This window comes from Gorilla gorilla, chromosome 18 (assembly GCF_029281585.2).
Source record: "Gorilla gorilla gorilla isolate KB3781 chromosome 18, NHGRI_mGorGor1-v2.1_pri, whole genome shotgun sequence".
Lineage (NCBI taxonomy): Eukaryota > Metazoa > Chordata > Mammalia > Primates > Hominidae > Gorilla > Gorilla gorilla.
Window position 1 is genome coordinate 64,134,805 of NC_073242.2, and position 19,758 is coordinate 64,154,562.

Here is a 19,758-nt window from a genome sequence, read left to right on the forward strand (position 1 = left end):
CACAAAAAGAGGGTTTCAAATCTGCTCTGTCTAAAGGAGGATTCAGCTCTGTGAGTTGAACACACGCAGCCCAAGGAAGCTACTGAGAATTCCTCTGTCTAGCATTAGATGCCGAAATCCCGTTTCCAACGAAATCCTCAAAGAGGTCCAAATATCGACTTGCAGACTTTACACACAGAGTGTTTCCAAACTGCTCTATGAAAAGAAAGGTTAATCTCTGTTAGTGGAACGCACACATCCCAAAGTGGTTGCTGAGAATGATTCTCTCTAGTTTTTATATGAAGATATTTCCTTTTCTACCTTTGGCCCAAAGCGCTTGAAATCTCCACTTTCAAACTCCACAAAAACAGGGTTTCAAATCTGCTCTGTCTAAAGGAAGGTTCAACTCTGTGAGTTGAACACACGCAACGCAAGGAAGCTACTGAGAATTCTTCTGTCCAGCGTTAGATGCGGAAATCCCGTTTCCAACGAAATCCTCAAAGAGGTCCAAATATCCACTTGCAGACTTTACAAACAGAGTGTTTCCAAACTGCTCTATGAAAAGAAATGTTAAACTCTGTGAGTGGAACGCACACATCCCATAGTGGTTGCTGAGAATGATTCTCTCTTATTTTTACATGAACATATTCCCTTTTCTACGTTTGGCCACAAAGCACTTGAAATCTCCACTTGCAAATTCCACAAAAAGAGGGTTTCAAATCTGCTCTGTCTAAAGGAGGGTTCATCTCTGTGAGTTGAAAACACGCAGCCCAAGGAAGCTACTGAGAATTCCTCAGTATAGCGTTAGATGCAGAAATCCCGTCTCCAACGAAATCCTCAAAGAGGTCCAAATATCCACTTGCAGACTTTACAAACAGAGTGTTTCCAAACTGCTCTATGAAAGGAAAGGTTAAACTCTGTGGGTGGAACGCACACATCCCAACGTGGTTGCTGAGAATGATTCTCTCTAGTTTTTATACGAAGATATTTCCTTTTCAACCGTTGGCCCCAAAACGCTTGACATCTCCACTTGCAAATTCCACAAAAAGAGGGTTTCAAATCTGCTCTGTCTAAAGGAAGGTTCAACTCTGTGAGTTGAACACACGCAGCCCAAAGAAGTTACTGAGAATCCTTCTGTCTAGCGTTAGATGCAGAAATCCCGTTTCCAACGAAATCCTCAAAGAGGTCCAAATATCCACTTGGAGACTTTACACACAGAGTGTTTCCAAACTGCTCTATGAAAAGAAAGGTTAAACTCTGTGAGTGGAACGCACATATCCCCAAGTGGTTGCTGAGAATGATTCTCTCTAGTTTTTATACGAAGATATTTCCTTTTCTACCGTTGGCCCCAAAGCACTTGAAATCTCCACTTGCAAATTCCACAAAAAGAGGGTTTCAAATCTGCTCTGTCTAAAGGAGGATTCAACTCTGTGAGTTGAACACACGCAGCCCAAGGAAGCTACTTAGAATTCCTCTGTCTAGCGTTAGATGCCGAAATCCCGTTTCCAACGAAATCCTCAAAGAGGTCCAAATATCCACTTGCAGACTTTACAAACAGATTGTTTCCAAACTGCTCTATGAAAAGAAAGGTTAAACTCTGTGAGTGGAACTCACACATCCCAAAGTTGTTGCTGAGAATGATTCTCTCTAGTTTTTATATGAAGATATTTCCTTTTCTACCGTTGGCCCCAAAGCGCTTGAAATCTCCACTTGCAAATTCCACAAAAAGAGGGTTTCAAATATGCTCTGTCTAAAGGAAGGTTCAACTCTGTGAGTTGAACACACGCAGCCCAAAGAAGTTACTGAGAATTCTTCTGTCTAGCGTTAGATGCAGAAATCCCGTTTCCAACGAAATCCTCAAAGAGGTCCAAATATACACTTGCAGACTTACAAACAGAGTGTTTCCAAACTGCTCTATGAAAAGAAAGGTTAAACTCTGTGAGTGGAACGCACACATCCCAAAGTGGTTGCTGAGAATGATTCTCTCTAGTTTTTATACGAAGATATTTCCTTTTCTACCGTTGGCCCCAAAGCGCTTGAAATCTCCACTTGCAAATTCCACAAAAAGAGGGTTTCAAATCTGCTCTGTCTAAAGGAGGATTCAGCTCTGTGAGTTGAACACACGCAGCCCAAGGAAGCTACTGAGAATTCCTCTGTCTAGCATTAGATGCCGAAATCCCGTTTCCAACGAAATCCTCAAAGAGGTCCAAATATCGACTTGCAGACTTTACACACAGAGTGTTTCCAAACTGCTCTATGAAAAGAAAGGTTAATCTCTGTTAGTGGAACGCACACATCCCAAAGTGGTTGCTGAGAATGATTCTCTCTAGTTTTTATATGAAGATATTTCCTTTTCTACCTTTGGCCCAAAGCGCTTGAAATCTCCACTTTCAAACTCCACAAAAACAGGGTTTCAAATCTGCTCTGTCTAAAGGAAGGTTCAACTCTGTGAGTTGAACACACGCAACGCAAGGAAGCTACTGAGAATTCTTCTGTCCAGCGTTAGATGCGGAAATCCCGTTTCCAACGAAATCCTCAAAGAGGTCCAAATATCCACTTGCAGACTTTACAAACAGAGTGTTTCCAAACTGCTCTATGAAAAGAAATGTTAAACTCTGTGAGTGGAACGCACACATCCCATAGTGGTTGCTGAGAATGATTCTCTCTTATTTTTACATGAACATATTCCCTTTTCTACGTTTGGCCACAAAGCACTTGAAATCTCCACTTGCAAATTCCACAAAAAGAGGGTTTCAAATCTGCTCTGTCTAAAGGAGGGTTCATCTCTGTGAGTTGAAAACACGCAGCCCAAGGAAGCTACTGAGAATTCCTCAGTATAGCGTTAGATGCAGAAATCCCGTCTCCAACGAAATCCTCAAAGAGGTCCAAATATCCACTTGCAGACTTTACAAACAGAGTGTTTCCAAACTGCTCTATGAAAGGAAAGGTTAAACTCTGTGGGTGGAACGCACACATCCCAACGTGGTTGCTGAGAATGATTCTCTCTAGTTTTTATACGAAGATATTTCCTTTTCAACCGTTGGCCCCAAAACGCTTGACATCTCCACTTGCAAATTCCACAAAAAGAGGGTTTCAAATCTGCTCTGTCTAAAGGAAGGTTCAACTCTGTGAGTTGAACACACGCAGCCCAAAGAAGTTACTGAGAATCCTTCTGTCTAGCGTTAGATGCAGAAATCCCGTTTCCAACGAAATCCTCAAAGAGGTCCAAATATCCACTTGGAGACTTTACACACAGAGTGTTTCCAAACTGCTCTATGAAAAGAAAGGTTAAACTCTGTGAGTGGAACGCACATATCCCCAAGTGGTTGCTGAGAATGATTCTCTCTAGTTTTTATACGAAGATATTTCCTTTTCTACCGTTGGCCCCAAAGCGCTTGAAATCTCCACTTGCAAATTCCACAAAAAGAGGGTTTCAAATCTGCTCTGTCTAAAGGAGGATTCAGCTCTGTGAGTTGAACACACGCAGCCCAAGGAAGCTACTGAGAATTCCTCTGTCTAGCATTAGATGCCGAAATCCCGTTTCCAACGAAATCCTCAAAGAGGTCCAAATATCGACTTGCAGACTTTACACACAGAGTGTTTCCAAACTGCTCTATGAAAAGAAAGGTTAAACTCTGTGAGTGGAACGGACACATCCCAAAGTGGTTGCTGAGAATGATTCTCTCTAGTATTTATAAGAAGATATTTCCTTTTCTACGGTTGGCCCCAAAGCGCTTGAAATCTCCACTTGCAAATTCCACAAAAAGAGGGTTTCAAATCTGCTCTGTCTAAAGGAAGGTTCAACTCTGTGAGTTGAAAACACCCAGCCCAACGTAGATACTAAGAATTCTTCTATCCAGCGTTAGACGCAGAAATCCTCTTTCCAACGAAATCCTCAAAGAGGTCCAAATATCCACTTGCAGACTTTACACACAGAGTGTTTCCAAACTGCTCTATGAAAAGAAAGGTTAATCTCTGTTAGTGGAACGCACACATCCCAAAGTGGTTGCTGAGAATGATTCTCTCTAGTTTTTATATGAAGATATTTCCTTTTCTACAATTGGCCCAAAGCGCTTGAAATCTCCACTTGCAAACTCCACAAAAACAGGGTTTCAAATCTGCTCTGTCTAAAGGAAGGTTCAACTCTGTGAGTTGAACACACACAACGCAAGGAAGCTACTGAGAATTCTTCTGTCCAGCGTTAGATGCGGAAATCCCGTTTCCAACGAAATCCTCAAAGAGGTCCAAATATCCACTTGCAGACTTTACAAACAGAGTGTTTCCAAACTGCTCTATGAAAAGAAATGTTAAACTCTGTGAGTGGAACGCACACATCCCATAGTGGTTGCTGAGAATGATTCTCTCTTATTTTTACATGAACATATTCCCTTTTCTACGTTTGGCCACAAAGCGCTTGAAATCTCCACTTGCAAATTCCACAAAAAGAGGGTTTCAAATCTGCTCTGTCTAAAGGAGGGTTCATCTCTGTGGGTTGAAAACACGCAGCCCAAGGAAGCTACTGAGAATTCCTCAGTATAGCGTTAGATGCAGAAATCCCGTCTCCAACGAAATCCTCAAAGAGGTCCAAATATCCACTTGCAGACTTTACAAACAGAGTGTTTCCAAACTGCTCTATGAAAGGAAAGGTTAAACTCTGTGGGTGGAACGCACACATCCCAACGTGGTTGCTGAGAATGATTCTCTCTAGTTTTTATACGAAGATATTTCCTTTTCAACCGTTGGCCCCAAAGCGCTTGACATCTCCACTTGCAAATTCCACAAAAAGAGGGTTTCAAATCTGCTCTGTCTAAAGGAAGGTTCAACTCTGTGAGTTGAACACACGCAGCCTAAAGAAGTTACTGAGAATCCTTCTGTCTAGCGTTAGATGCAGAAATCCCGTTTCCAACGAAATCCTCAAAGAGGCCCAAATATCCACTTGCAGACTTTACACACAGAGTGTTTCCAAACTGCTCTATGAAAAGAAAGGTTAAACTCTGTGAGTGGAATGCACACATCCCAAAGTGGTTGCTGAGAATGATTCTCTCTACTATTTATAAGAAGATATTTCCTTTTCTAAGGTTGGACCCAAAGCGCTTGAAATCTCCACTTGCAAATTCCACAAAAAGAGGGTTTCAAATCTGCTCTGTCTAAAGGAAGGTTCAACTCTGTGAGTTGAACACACGCAGCCCAAAGTAGCTACTGAGAATTCTTCTGTCCAGCGTTAGATGCAGAAATCCCGTTTCCAACGAAATCCTCAAAGAGGTCCAAATATCCGCTTGCAGACTTTACAAACAGAGTGTTTCCAAACTGCTCTATGAAAAGAAAGGTTAAACTCTGTGAGTGGAACGCACACATCCCAAAGTGGATGCTGAGAATGATTCTCTCTAGTTTTTATACGAAGATATTTCCTTTTCTACCTTTGGCCCCAAAGCGCTTGAAATCTCCACTTGCAAATTCCTCAAAAAGAGGGTTTCAAATCTGCTCTGTCTAAAGGAGTGTTCATCTCTGTGAGTTGAAAACACGCAGCCCAAGGAAGCTACTGAGAATTCCTCTGTCTAGCGTTAGATGCAGAAATCCCGTTTCCAACGAAATCCTCAAAGAGGTCCAAATATCCACTTGCAGACTTTACAAACAGAGTGTTTCCAAACTGCTCTATGAAAAGAAAGGTTAAACTCTGTGAGTGGAACACACATATCCCAAAGTGGTTGCTGAGAATGATTCTCTCTAGTTTTTATACGAAGATATTTCCTTTTCTACCGTTGGCCCCAAAGCGCTTGAAATCTCCACTTGCAAATTCCACAAAAAGAGGGTTTCAAATCTGCTCTGTCTAAAGGAGGATTCAGCTCTGTGAGTTGAACACACGCAGCCCAAGGAAGCTACTGAGAATTCCTCTGTCTAGCATTAGATGCCAAATCCCGTTTCCAACGAAATCCTCAAAGAGGTCCAAATATCCACTTGCAGACTTTACACACAGAGTGTTTCCAAACTGCTCTATGAAAAGAAAGGTTAAACTCTGTGAGTGGAACGGACACATCCCAAAGTGGTTGCTGAGAATGATTCTCTCTAGTATTTATAAGAAGATATTTCCTTTTCTACGGTTGGCCCCAAAGCGCTTGAAATCTCCACTTGCAAATTCCACAAAAAGAGGGTTTCAAATCTGCTCTGTCTAAAGGAAGGTTCAACTCTGTGAGTTGAAAACACCCAGCCCAACGTAGTTACTAAGAATTCTTCTATCCAGCGTTAGACGCAGAAATCCCGTTTCCAACGAAATCCTCAAAGAGGTCCAAATATCCACTTGCAGACTTTACACACAGAGTGTTTCCAAACTGCTCTATGAAAAGAAAGGTTAATCTCTGTTAGTGGAACGCACACATCCCAAAGTGGTTGCTGAGAATGATTCTCTCTAGTTTTTATATGAAGATATTTCCTTTTCTACCATTGGCCCAAAGCGCTTGAAATCTCCACTTGCAAACTCCAGAAAAACAGGGTTTCAAATCTGCTCTGTCTAAAGGAAGGTTCAACTCTGTGAGTTGAACACACACAACGCAAGGAAGCTACTGAGAATTCTTCTGTCCAGCGTTAGATGCGGAAATCCCGTTTCCAACGAAATCCTCAAAGAGGTCCAAATATCCACTTGCAGACTTTACAAACAGAGTGTTTCCAAACTGCTCTATGAAAAGAAATGTTAAACTCTGTGAGTGGAACGCACACATCCCATAGTGGTTGCTGAGAATGATTCTCTCTTATTTTTACATGAACATATTCCCTTTTCTACGTTTGGCCACAAAGCGCTTGAAATCTCCACTTGCAAATTCCACAAAAAGAGGGTTTCAAATCTGCTCTGTCTAAAGGAGGGTTCATCTCTGTGAGTTGAAAACACGCAGCCCAAGGAAGCTACTGAGAATTCCTCAGTATAGCGTTAGATGCAGAAATCCCGTCTCCAACAAAATCCTCAAAGAGGTCCAAATATCCACTTGCAGACTTTACAAACAGAGTGTTTCCAAACTGCTCTATGAAAGGAAAGGTTAAACTCTGTGGGTGGAACGCACACATCCCAACGTGGTTGCTGAGAATGATTCTCTCTAGTTTTTATACGAAGATATTTCCTTTTCAACCGTTGGCCCCAAAGCGCTTGACATCTCCACTTGCAAATTCCACAAAAAGAGGGTTTCAAATCTGCTCTGTCTAAAGGAAGGTTCAACTCTGTGAGTTGAACACACGCAGCCCAAAGAAGTTACTGAGAATCCTTCTGTCTAGCGTTAGATGCAGAAATCCCGTTTCCAACGAAATCCTCAAAGAGGTCCAAATATCCACTTGGAGACTTTACACACAGAGTGTTTCCAAACTGCTCTATGAAAAGAAAGGTTAAACTCTGTGAGTGGAACGCACATATCCCCAAGTGGTTGCTGAGAATGATTCTCTCTAGTTTTTATACGAAGATATTTCCTTTTCTACCGTTGGCCCCAAAGCACTTGAAATCTCCACTTGCAAATTCCACAAAAAGAGGGTTTCAAATCTGCTCTGTCTAAAGGAGGATTCAACTCTGTGAGTTGAACACACGCAGCCCAAGGAAGCTACTTAGAATTCCTCTGTCTAGCGTTAGATGCCGAAATCCCGTTTCCAACGAAATCCTCAAAGAGGTCCAAATATCCACTTGCAGACTTTACAAACAGATTGTTTCCAAACTGCTCTATGAAAAGAAAGGTTAAACTCTGTGAGTGGAACGCACACATCCCAAAATGGTTGCTGAGAATGATTCTCTCTAGTTTTTATATGAAGATATTTCCTTTTCTACCGTTGGCCCCAAAGCGCTTGAAATCTCCACTTGCAAATTCCACAAAAAGAGGGTTTCAAATATGCTCTGTCTAAAGGAAGGTTCAACTCTGTGAGTTGAACACACGCAGCCCAAAGAAGTTACTGAGAATTCTTCTGTCTAGCGTTAGATGCAGAAATCCCGTTTCCAACGAAATCCTCAAAGAGGTCCAAATATACACTTGCAGACTTACAAACAGAGTGTTTCCAAACTGCTCTATGAAAAGAAAGGTTAAACTCTGTGAGTGGAACGCACACATCCCAAAGTGGTTGCTGAGAATGATTCTCTCTAGTTTTTATACGAAGATATTTCCTTTTCTACCGTTGGCCCCAAAGCACTTGAAATCTCCACTTGCAAATTCCACAAAAAGAGGGTTTCAAATCTGCTCTGTCTAAAGGAGGGTTCAACTCTGTGAGTTGAACACACGCAGCCCAAGGAAGCTACTGAGAATTCCTCTGTCTAGCGTTAGATGCAGAAATCCCGTTTCCAAAGAAATCCTCAAAGAGGTCCAAATATTCTCTTGCAGACTTTACAAACAGAGTGTTTCCAAACTGCTCTATGAATAGAAAGGTTAAACTCTGTGAGTGGACCGCACACATCCCAAGTGGTTGCTGAGAATGATTCTCTCTAGTTATTATATGAAGATATTTCCTTTTCTACGGTTGGCCCCAAATCGCTTGAAATCTCCACTTGCGAATTCCTCAAAAAGAGGGTTTCAAATCTGCTCTGTCTAAAGGAGTGTTCATCTCTGTGAGTTGAAAACACGCAGGACAAGGAAGCTACTTAGAATTCCTCTGTATAGCGTTAGATGCAGAAATCCCGTTTCCAACGAAATCCTCAAAGAGGTCCAAATATCCACTTGCAGACTTTACAAACAGAGTGTTTCCAAACTGTTATATGAAAAGAAAGGTTAAACTCTGTGAGTGGAACGCACATATCCCAAAGTGGTTGCTGAGAATGATTCTCTCTAGTTTTTATACGAAGATATTTCCTTTTCTACATTTGGCCCCAAGGCGCTTGAAATCTCCACTTGCAAATTCCACAAAAAGAGGTTTTCAAATCTGCTCTGTCTAAAGGAGGATTCAACTCTGTGAGTTGAACACACGCAGCCCAAAGAAGTTACTGAGAATTCTTCTGTCTAGCGTTAGATGCAGAAATCCCGTTTCCAACGAAATCCTCAAAGAGGTCCAAATATACACTTGCAGACTTACAAACAGAGTGTTTCCAAACTGCTCTATGAAAAGAAAGGTTAAACTCTGTGAGTGGAACGCACACATCCCAAAGTGGTTGCTGAGAATGATTCTCTCTAGTTTTTATACGAAGATATTTCCTTTTCTACCGTTGGCCCCAAAGCACTTGAAATCTCCACTTGCAAATTCCACAAAAAGAGGGTTTCTAATCTGCCCTGTCTAAAGGAAGGTTCAACTCTGTGAGTTGAAAACACCCAGCCCAAAGTAGTTACTAAGAATTCTTCTATCAAGCGTTAGATGCAGAAATCCCGTTTCCAACGAAATCCTCAAAGAGGTCCAAATATCCACTTGCAGACTTTACACACAGAGTGTTTCCAAACTGCTCTATGAAAAGAAAGGTTAATCTCTGTTAGTGGAACGCACACATCCCAAAGTGGTTGCTGAGAATGATTCTCTCTAGTTTTTATATGAAGATATTTCCTTTTCTACCATTGGCCCAAAGCGCTTGAAATCTCCACTTGCAAACTCCACAAAAAGAGGGTTTCAAATCTGCTCTGTCTAAAGGAAGGTTCATCTCTGTGAGTTGAACACACGCAACCCAAGGAAGCTACTGAGAATTCTTCTGTCCAGCTTTAGATGCGGAAATCCCGTTTCCAACGAAATCCTCAAAGAGGTCCAAATATACACTTGCAGACTTACAAACAGAGTGTTTCCAAACTGCTCTATGAAAAGAAAGGTTAAACTCTGTGAGTGGAACGCACACATCCCAAAGTGGTTGCTGAGAATGATTCTCTCTAGTTTTTATACGAAGATATTTCCTTTTCTACCGTTGGCCCCAAAGCACTTGAAATCTCCACTTGCAAATTCCACAAAAAGAGGGTTTCAAATCTGCTCTGTCTAAAGGAGGGTTCAACTCTGTGAGTTGAACACACGCAGCCCAAGGAAGCTACTGAGAATTCCTCTGTCTAGCGTTAGATGCAGAAATCCCGTTTCCAAAGAAATCCTCAAAGAGGTCCAAATATTCTCTTGCAGACTTTACAAACAGAGTGTTTCCAAACTGCTCTATGAATAGAAAGGTTAAACTCTGTGAGTGGACCGCACACATCCCAAGTGGTTGCTGAGAATGATTCTCTCTAGTTATTATATGAAGATATTTCCTTTTCTACGGTTGGCCCCAAATCGCTTGAAATCTCCACTTGCGAATTCCTCAAAAAGAGGGTTTCAAATCTGCTCTGTCTAAAGGAGTGCTCATCTCTGTGAGTTGAAAACACGCAGGACAAGGAAGCTACTTAGAATTCCTCTGTATAGCGTTAGATGCAGAAATCCCGTTTCCAACGAAATCCTCAAAGAGGTCCAAATATCCACTTGCAGACTTTACAAACAGAGTGTTTCCAAACTGTTATATGAAAAGAAAGGTTAAACTCTGTGAGTGGAACGCACATATCCCAAACTGGTTGCTGAGAATGATTCTCTCTAGTTTTTATACGAAGATATTTCCTTTTCTACATTTGGCCCCAAGGCGCTTGAAATCTCCACTTGCAAATTCCACAAAAAGAGGTTTTCAAATCTGCTCTGTCTAAAGGAGGATTCAACTCTGTGAGTTGAACACACGCAGCCCAAAGAAGTTACTGAGAATTCTTCTGTCTAGCGTTAGATGCAGAAATCCCGTTTCCAACGAAATCCTCAAAGAGGTCCAAATATACACTTGCAGACTTACAAACAGAGTGTTTCCAAACTGCTCTATGAAAAGAAAGGTTAAACTCTGTGAGTGGAACGCACACATCCCAAAGTGGTTGCTGAGAATGATTCTCTCTAGTTTTTATACGAAGATATTTCCTTTTCTACCGTTGGCCCCAAAGCACTTGAAATCTCCACTTGCAAATTCCACAAAAAGAGGGTTTCTAATCTGCCCTGTCTAAAGGAAGGTTCAACTCTGTGAGTTGAAAACACCCAGCCCAAAGTAGTTACTAAGAATTCTTCTATCAAGCGTTAGATGCAGAAATCCCGTTTCCAACGAAATCCTCAAAGAGGTCCAAATATCCACTTGCAGACTTTACACACAGAGTGTTTCCAAACTGCTCTATGAAAAGAAAGGTTAATCTCTGTTAGTGGAACGCACACATCCCAAAGTGGTTGCTGAGAATGATTCTCTCTAGTTTTTATATGAAGATATTTCCTTTTCTACCATTGGCCCAAAGCGCTTGAAATCTCCACTTGCAAACTCCACAAAAAGAGGGTTTCAAATCTGCTCTGTCTAAAGGAAGGTTCATCTCTGTGAGTTGAACACACGCAACCCAAGGAAGCTACTGAGAATTCTTCTGTCCAGCTTTAGATGCGGAAATCCCGTTTCCAACGAAATCCTCAAAGAGGTCCAAATATCTACTTGCAGACTTTACACACAGAGTGTTTCCAAACTGCTCTATGAAAAGAAAGGTTAATCTCTGTTAGTGGAACGCACACATCCCAAAGTGGTTGCTGAGAATGATTCTCTCTAGTTTTTATATGAAGATATTTCCTTTTCTACCATTGGCCACAAAGCGCTTGAAATCTCCACTTGCAAATTCCACAAAAAGAGGGTTTCAAATCTGCTCTGTCTAAAGGAGGGTTCATCTCTGTGAGTTGAAAACACGCAGCCCAAGGAAGCTACTGGGAATTCCTCTGTATAGAATTAGATGCAGAAATCCCGTCTCCAACGAAATCCTCAAAGAGGTCCAAATATCCACTTGCAGACTTTACAAACAGAGTGTTTCCAAACTGCTCTATGAAAGGAAAGGTTAAACTCTGTGGGTGGAACGCACACATCCCAACGTGGTTGCTGAGAATGATTCTCTCTAGTTTTTATACGAAGATATTTCCTTTTCAACCTTTGGCCCAAAAGCGCTTGACATCTCCACTTGCAAATTCCACAAAAAGAGGGTTTCAAATCTGCTCTGTATAAAGGAAGGTTCAACTCTGTGAGTTGAACACACGCAGCCCAAGGAAGCTACTGAGAATTCCTCTGTCTAGCGTTAGATGCAGAAATCCCGTTTCCAAAGAAATCCTCAAAGAGGTCCAAATATTCTCTTGCAGACTTTACAAACAGAGTGTTTCCAAACTGCTCTATGAATAGAAAGGTTAAACTCTGTGAGTGGACCGCACACATCCCAAGTGGTTGCTGAGAATGATTCTCTCTAGTTATTATATGAAGATATTTCCTTTTCTACGGTTGGCCCCAAATCGCTTGAAATCTCCACTTGCGAATTCCTCAAAAAGAGGGTTTCAAATCTGCTCTGTCTAAAGGAGTGTTCATCTCTGTGAGTTGAAAACACGCAGGACAAGGAAGCTACTTAGAATTCCTCTGTATAGCGTTAGATGCAGAAATCCCGTTTCCAACGAAATCCTCAAAGAGGTCCAAATATCCACTTGCAGACTTTACAAACAGAGTGTTTCCAAACTGTTATATGAAAAGAAAGGTTAAACTCTGTGAGTGGAACGCACATATCCCAAAGTGGTTGCTGAGAATGATTCTCTCTAGTTTTTATACGAAGATATTTCCTTTTCTACATTTGGCCCCAAGGCGCTTGAAATCTCCACTTGCAAATTCCACAAAAAGAGGTTTTCAAATCTGCTCTGTCTAAAGGAGGATTCAACTCTGTGAGTTGAACACACGCAGCCCAAAGAAGTTACTGAGAATTCTTCTGTCTAGCGTTAGATGCAGAAATCCCGTTTCCAACGAAATCCTCAAAGAGGTCCAAATATACACTTGCAGACTTACAAACAGAGTGTTTCCAAACTGCTCTATGAAAAGAAAGGTTAAACTCTGTGAGTGGAACGCACACATCCCAAAGTGGTTGCTGAGAATGATTCTCTCTAGTTTTTATACGAAGATATTTCCTTTTCTACCGTTGGCCCCAAAGCACTTGAAATCTCCACTTGCAAATTCCACAAAAAGAGGGTTTCTAATCTGCCCTGTCTAAAGGAAGGTTCAACTCTGTGAGTTGAAAACACCCAGCCCAAAGTAGTTACTAAGAATTCTTCTATCAAGCGTTAGATGCAGAAATCCCGTTTCCAACGAAATCCTCAAAGAGGTCCAAATATCCACTTGCAGACTTTACACACAGAGTGTTTCCAAACTGCTCTATGAAAAGAAAGGTTAATCTCTGTTAGTGGAACGCACACATCCCAAAGTGGTTGCTGAGAATGATTCTCTCTAGTTTTTATATGAAGATATTTCCTTTTCTACCATTGGCCCAAAGCGCTTGAAATCTCCACTTGCAAACTCCACAAAAAGAGGGTTTCAAATCTGCTCTGTCTAAAGGAAGGTTCATCTCTGTGAGTTGAACACACGCAACCCAAGGAAGCTACTGAGAATTCTTCTGTCCAGCTTTAGATGCGGAAATCCCGTTTCCAACGAAATCCTCAAAGAGGTCCAAATATCTACTTGCAGACTTTACACACAGAGTGTTTCCAAACTGCTCTATGAAAAGAAAGGTTAATCTCTGTTAGTGGAACGCACACATCCCAAAGTGGTTGCTGAGAATGATTCTCTCTAGTTTTTATATGAAGATATTTCCTTTTCTACCATTGGCCACAAAGCGCTTGAAATCTCCACTTGCAAATTCCACAAAAAGAGGGTTTCAAATCTGCTCTGTCTAAAGGAGGGTTCATCTCTGTGAGTTGAAAACACGCAGCCCAAGGAAGCTACTGGGAATTCCTCTGTATAGAATTAGATGCAGAAATCCCGTCTCCAACGAAATCCTCAAAGAGGTCCAAATATCCACTTGCAGACTTTACAAACAGAGTGTTTCCAAACTGCTCTATGAAAGGAAAGGTTAAACTCTGTGGGTGGAACGCACACATCCCAACGTGGTTGCTGAGAATGATTCTCTCTAGTTTTTATACGAAGATATTTCCTTTTCAACCTTTGGCCCAAAAGCGCTTGACATCTCCACTTGCAAATTCCACAAAAAGAGGGTTTCAAATCTGCTCTGTCTAAAGGAAGGTTCAACTCTGTGAGTTGAACACACGCAGCCCAAAGAAGTTACTGAGAATCCTTCTGTCTAGCGTTAGATGCAGAAATCCCGTTTCCAACGAAATCCTCAAAGAGGTCCAAATATCCACTTGGAGACATTACACACAGAGTGTTTCCAAACTGCTCTATGAAAAGAAAGGTTAAACTCTGTGAGTGGAACGCACATATCCCAAAGTGGTTGCTGAGAATGATTCTCTCTAGTTTTTATACGAAGATATTTCCTTTTCTACCGTTGGCCCCAAAGCGCTTGAAATCTCCACGTGCAAATTCCACAAAAAGAGGGTTTCAAATCTGCTCTGTCTAAAGGAGGATTCAACTCTGTAAGTTGAACACACGCAGCCCAAGGAAGCTACTTAGAATTCCTCTGTCTAGCGTTAGATGCCGAAATCCCGTTTCCAACGAAATCCTCAAAGAGGTCCAAATATCCACTTGCAGACTTTACAAACAGAGTGTTTCCAAACTGCTCTATGAAAAGAAAGTTTAAACTCTGTGAGTGGAACGCACACATCCCAAAGTGGTTGCTGAGAATGATTCTCTCTAGTTTTTATATGAAGATATTTCCTTTTCTACCGTTGGCCCCAAAGCGCTTGAAATCTCCACTTGCAAACTCCACAAAAAGAGGGTTTCAAGTATGCTCTGTCTAAAGGAAGGTTCAACTCTGTGAGTTGAACGCACGCAGCCCAAAGAAGTTACTGAGAATTCTTCTGTCTAGCGTTAGATGCAGAAATCCCGTTTCCAATGAAATCCTCAAAGAGGTCCAAATATCCACTTGCAGACTTTACACACAGAGTGTTTCCAAACTGCTCTATGAAAAGAAAGGTTAAACTCTGTGAGTGGAACGGACACATCCCAAAGTGGTTGCTGAGAATGATTCTCTCTAGTATTTATAAGAAGATATTTCCTTTTCTACGGTTGGCCCCCAAGCGCTTGAAATCTCCACTTGCAAATTCCACAGAAAGATGGTTTCAAATCTGCTCTGCTAAAGGAAGTTTCAACTCTGTGAGTTGAAAACACGCAGCCCAAAGTAGTTACTGAGAATTCTTCTATCCAGCGTTAGATGCAGATATCCCGTTTCCAAAGAAATCCTCAAAGAGGTCCAAATATCCACTTGCAGACTTTACACACAGAGTGTTTCCAAACTGCTCTATGAAAAGAAAGGTTAATCTCTGTTAGTGGAACGCACACATCCCTAAGTGGTTGCTGAGAATGATTCTCTCTAGTTTTTATATGAAGATATTTCCTTTTCTACCATTGGCCCAAAGCGCTTGAAATCTCCACTTGCAAACTCCACAAAAAGAGGGTTTCAAATCTGCTCTGTCTAAAGGAAGGTTCAACTCTGTGAGTTGAACACACGCAACCCAAGGAAGCTACTGAGAATTTTTCTGTCCAGCGTTAGATGCGGAAATCCCGTTTCCAACGAAATCCTCAAAGAGGTCCAAATATCCACTTGCAGACTTTACAAACAGAGTGTTTCCAAACTGCTCTATGAATAGAAAGGTTAAACTCTGTGAGTGGACCGCACACATCCCAAGTGGTTGCTGAGAATGATTCTCTCTAGTTATTATATGAAGATATATCCTTTTCTACGGTTGGCCCCAAAGCGCTTGAAATCTCCACTTGCGAATTCCTCAAAAAGAGGGTTTCAAATCTGCTCTGTCTAAAGGAGTGTTCATCTCTGTGAGTTGAAAACACGCAGGACAAGGAAGCTACTTAGAATTCCACTGTATAGCGTTAGATGCAGAAATCCCGTTTCCAACGAAATCCTCAAAGAGGTCCAAATATCCACTTGCAGACTTTACAAACAGAGTATTTCCAAACTGTTATATGAATAGAAAGGTTAAACTCTGTGAGTGGAACGCACATATCCCAAAGTGGTTGCTGAGAATGATTCTCTCTAGTTTTTATACGAAGATATTTCCTTTTCTACCTTTGGCCCCAAAGCGCTTGCAATCTCCACTTGCAAATTCCACAAAAAGAGGGTTTCAAATCTGCTCTGTCTAAAGGAGGATTCAACTCTGTGAGTTGAACACACGCAGCCCAAAGAAGTTACTGAGAATTCTTCTGTCTAGCGTTAGATGCAGAAATCCCGTTTCCAACGAAATCCTCAAAGATGTCCAAATATACACTTGCAGACTTACAAACAGAGTGTTTCCAAACTGCTCTATGAAAAGAAAGGTTAAACTCTGTGAGTGGAACGCACACATCCCAAAGTGGTTGCTGAGAATGATTCTCTCTAGTTTTTATACGAAGATATTTCCTTTTCTACCGTTGGCCCCAAAGCGCTTGAAATCTCCACTTGCAAATTCCACAAAAAGACGGTTTCAAAACTGCTCTGTCTAAAGGAGGGTTCAACTCTGTGAGTTGAACACACGTAGCCCAAGGAAGCTACTGAGAATTCCTCTGTCTAGCGTTAGATGCAGAAATCCCGTTTCCAACGAAATCCTCAAAGAGGTCCAAATATTCTCTTGCAGACTTTACAAACAGAGTGTTTCCAAACTGCTCTATGAATAGAAAGGTTAAACTCTGTGAGTGGACCGCACACATCCCAAGTGGTTGCTGAGAATGATTCTCTCTAGTTATTATATGAAGATATTTCCTTTTCTACGGTTGGCCCCAAAGCGCTTGAAATCTCCACTTGCGAATTCCTCAAAAAGAGGGTTTCAAATCTGCTCTGTCTTAAGTAGTGTTCATCTCTGTGAGTTGAAAACACCCAGGACAAGGAAGCTACTTAGCATTCCTCTGTATAGCGTTAGATGCAGAAATCCCTTTTCCAACGAAATCCTCAAAGAGGTCCAAATATCCACTTGCAGACTTTACAAACAGAGTGTTTCCAAACTGTTATATGAAAAGAAAGGTTAAACTCTGTGAGTGGAACGCACATATCCCAAAGTGGTTGCTGAGAATGATTATCTCTAGTTTTTATACGAAGATATTTCCTTTTCTACCTTTGGCCCCAAAGCGCTTGAAATCTCCACTTGCAAATTCCACAAAAAGAGGGTTTCAAATCTGCTCTGTCTAAAGGAAGGTTCAACTCTGTGAGCTGAACACATGTAACCGAAAGAAGTTACTGAGAATTCTTCTGTCTTGCGTTATACGCAGAAATCCCTTTTCCAACGAAATCTTCAAAGAGGTCCAAATATACACTTGCAGACTTTACAAACAGAGTGTTTCCAATCTGCTCTATGAAAACAAAGGTTAAACTCTGTGAGTGGAACGCTCACATCCCAAAGTGGTAGCTGAGAATGATTCTCTCTAGTTTTTCTACGAAGATATTTCCTTTTCTACTGTTGGCCCCAAAGCGCTTGACATCTCCACTTGCAAATTCCAGAAAAAGAGGGTTTCAAATCTGCTCTGTCTAAAGGAACGTTAAACTATGTGAGTTGAACACATGCAGCTCAAGGAAGTTACTGAGAATTCTTCTGTCTAGCGTTAGATGCAGAAATCCCGTTTCCAAAGAAATCCTCAAAGAGGTCCAAATATCCACTTGCAGACTTTACAAACAGAGTGTTTCCAAACTACTCTATGAAAAGAAAGGTTAAAATCTGCGACTGGAACGCACACATCCCAAAGTGGTTGCTGAGAATGATTCTCTCTAGTTTTTATACGAAGATATTTCCTTTTCTACCGTTGGCCCCAAAGCGCTTGAAATCTCCACTTGCAAATTCCACAAAAAGAGGGTTTCAAATCTGCTCTGTCTAAAGAAAGGTTCAACTCTGTGAGTTGAACACACGCAGCACAAAGAAGTTACTGAGAATTCTTCTGTCTAGCTTTAGATGCAGAAATCCCGTTTCCAACGAAATCCTCAAAGAGGTCCAAATATCCACTTGCAGACTTTACACACAGAGTGTTTCCAAACTGCACTATGAAAAGAAAGGTTAAACTCTGTGAGTGGAACGCACATATCCCAAAGTGGTTGCTGAGAATGATTCTCTCTAGTTTTTATACGAAGATATTTCCTATTCTACCTTTGGCCCCAAAGCGCTTGAAATCTCCACTTGCAAATTCCACAAAAAGAGGGTTTCAAATCTGCTCTGTCTAAAGGAAGGTTCAACTCAGTGAGTTGAACACACGCAGCCCAAAGAAGTTACTGAGAATTCTTCTGTCTAGCGTTAGATGCAGAAATCCCGTTTCCAACGAAATCCTCAAAGAGGTCCAAATATCCAGTTGCAGACATTACACACAGAGTGTTTCCAAACAGCTCTATGAAAAGAAATGTTAAACTCTGTGAGTTGAACGCACACATCCCAAAGTGGTTGCTGAGAATGATTCTCTCTAGTTTTTACATGAAGATATTTCCTTTTCTACCTTTGGCCACAAAGCGCTTGAAATCTCCACTTGCAAATTCCACAAAAAGAGGGTTTCAAATCTGCTCTGTCTAAAGGAGGGTTCATCTCTGTGAGTTGAAAACACGCAGCCCAAGGAAGCTACTGAGAATTCCTCTGTATAGCGTTAGATGCAGAAATCCCGTTTCCAACGAAATCCTCAAAGAGGTCCAAATATCCACTTGCAGACTTTACAAACAGAGTGTTTCCAAACTGCTCTATGAAAAGAAAGGTTAAACTCTGTGAGTGGACCGCACACATCCCAAGTGGTTGCTGAGAATGATTCTCTCTAGTTATTATATGAAGATATTTCCTTTTCTACGGTTGGCCCCAAAGCGCTTGAAATCTCCACTTGCGAATTCCTCAAAAAGAGGGTTTCAAATCTGCTCTGTCTTAAGTAGTGTTCATCTCTGTGAGTTGAAAACACCCAGGACAAGGAAGCTACTTAGCATTCCTCTGTATAGCGTTAGATGCAGAAATCCCTTTTCCAACGAAATCCTCAAAGAGGTCCAAATATCCACTTGCAGACTTTACAAACAGAGTGTTTCCAAACTGTTATATGAAAAGAAAGGTTAAACTCTGTGAGTGGAACGCACATATCCCAAAGTGGTTGCTGAGAATGATTCTCTCTAGTTTTTATACGAAGATATTTCCTTTTCTACCTTTGGCCCCAAAGCGCTTGAAATCTCCACTTGCAAATTCCACAAAAAGAGGGTTTCAAATCTGCTCTGTCTAAAGGAAGGTTCAACTCTGTGAGCTGAACACATGTAACCGAAAGAAGTTACTGAGAATTCTTCTGTCTTGCGTTATACGCAGAAATCCCTTTTCCAACGAAATCTTCAAAGAGGTCCAAATATACACTTGCAGACTTTACAAACAGAGTGTTTCCAATCTGCTCTATGAAAACAAAGGTTAAACTCTGTGAGTGGAACGCTCACATCCCAAAGTGGTAGCTGAGAATGATTCTCTCTAGTTTTTCTACGAAGATATTTCCTTTTCTACTGTTGGGCCCAAAGCGCTTGACATCTCCACTTGCAAATTCCAGAAAAAGAGGGTTTCAAATCTGCTCTGTCTAAAGGAACGTTAAACTATGTGAGTTGAACACATGCAGCTCAAGGAAGTTACTGAGAATTCTTCTGTCTAGCGTTAGATGCAGAAATCCCGTTTCCAAAGAAATCCTCAAAGAGGTCCAAATATCCACTTGCAGACTTTACAAACAGAGTGTTTCCAAACTACTCTATGAAAAGAAAGGTTAAAATCTGCGACTGGAATGCACACATCCCAAAGTGGTTGCTGAGAATGATTCTCTCTAGTTTTTATACGAAGATATTTCCTTTTCTACCGTTGGCCCCAAAGCGCTTGAAATCTCCACTTGCAAATTCCACAAAAAGAGGGTTTCAAATCTGCTCTGTCTAAAGAAAGGTTCAACTCTGTGAGTTGAAC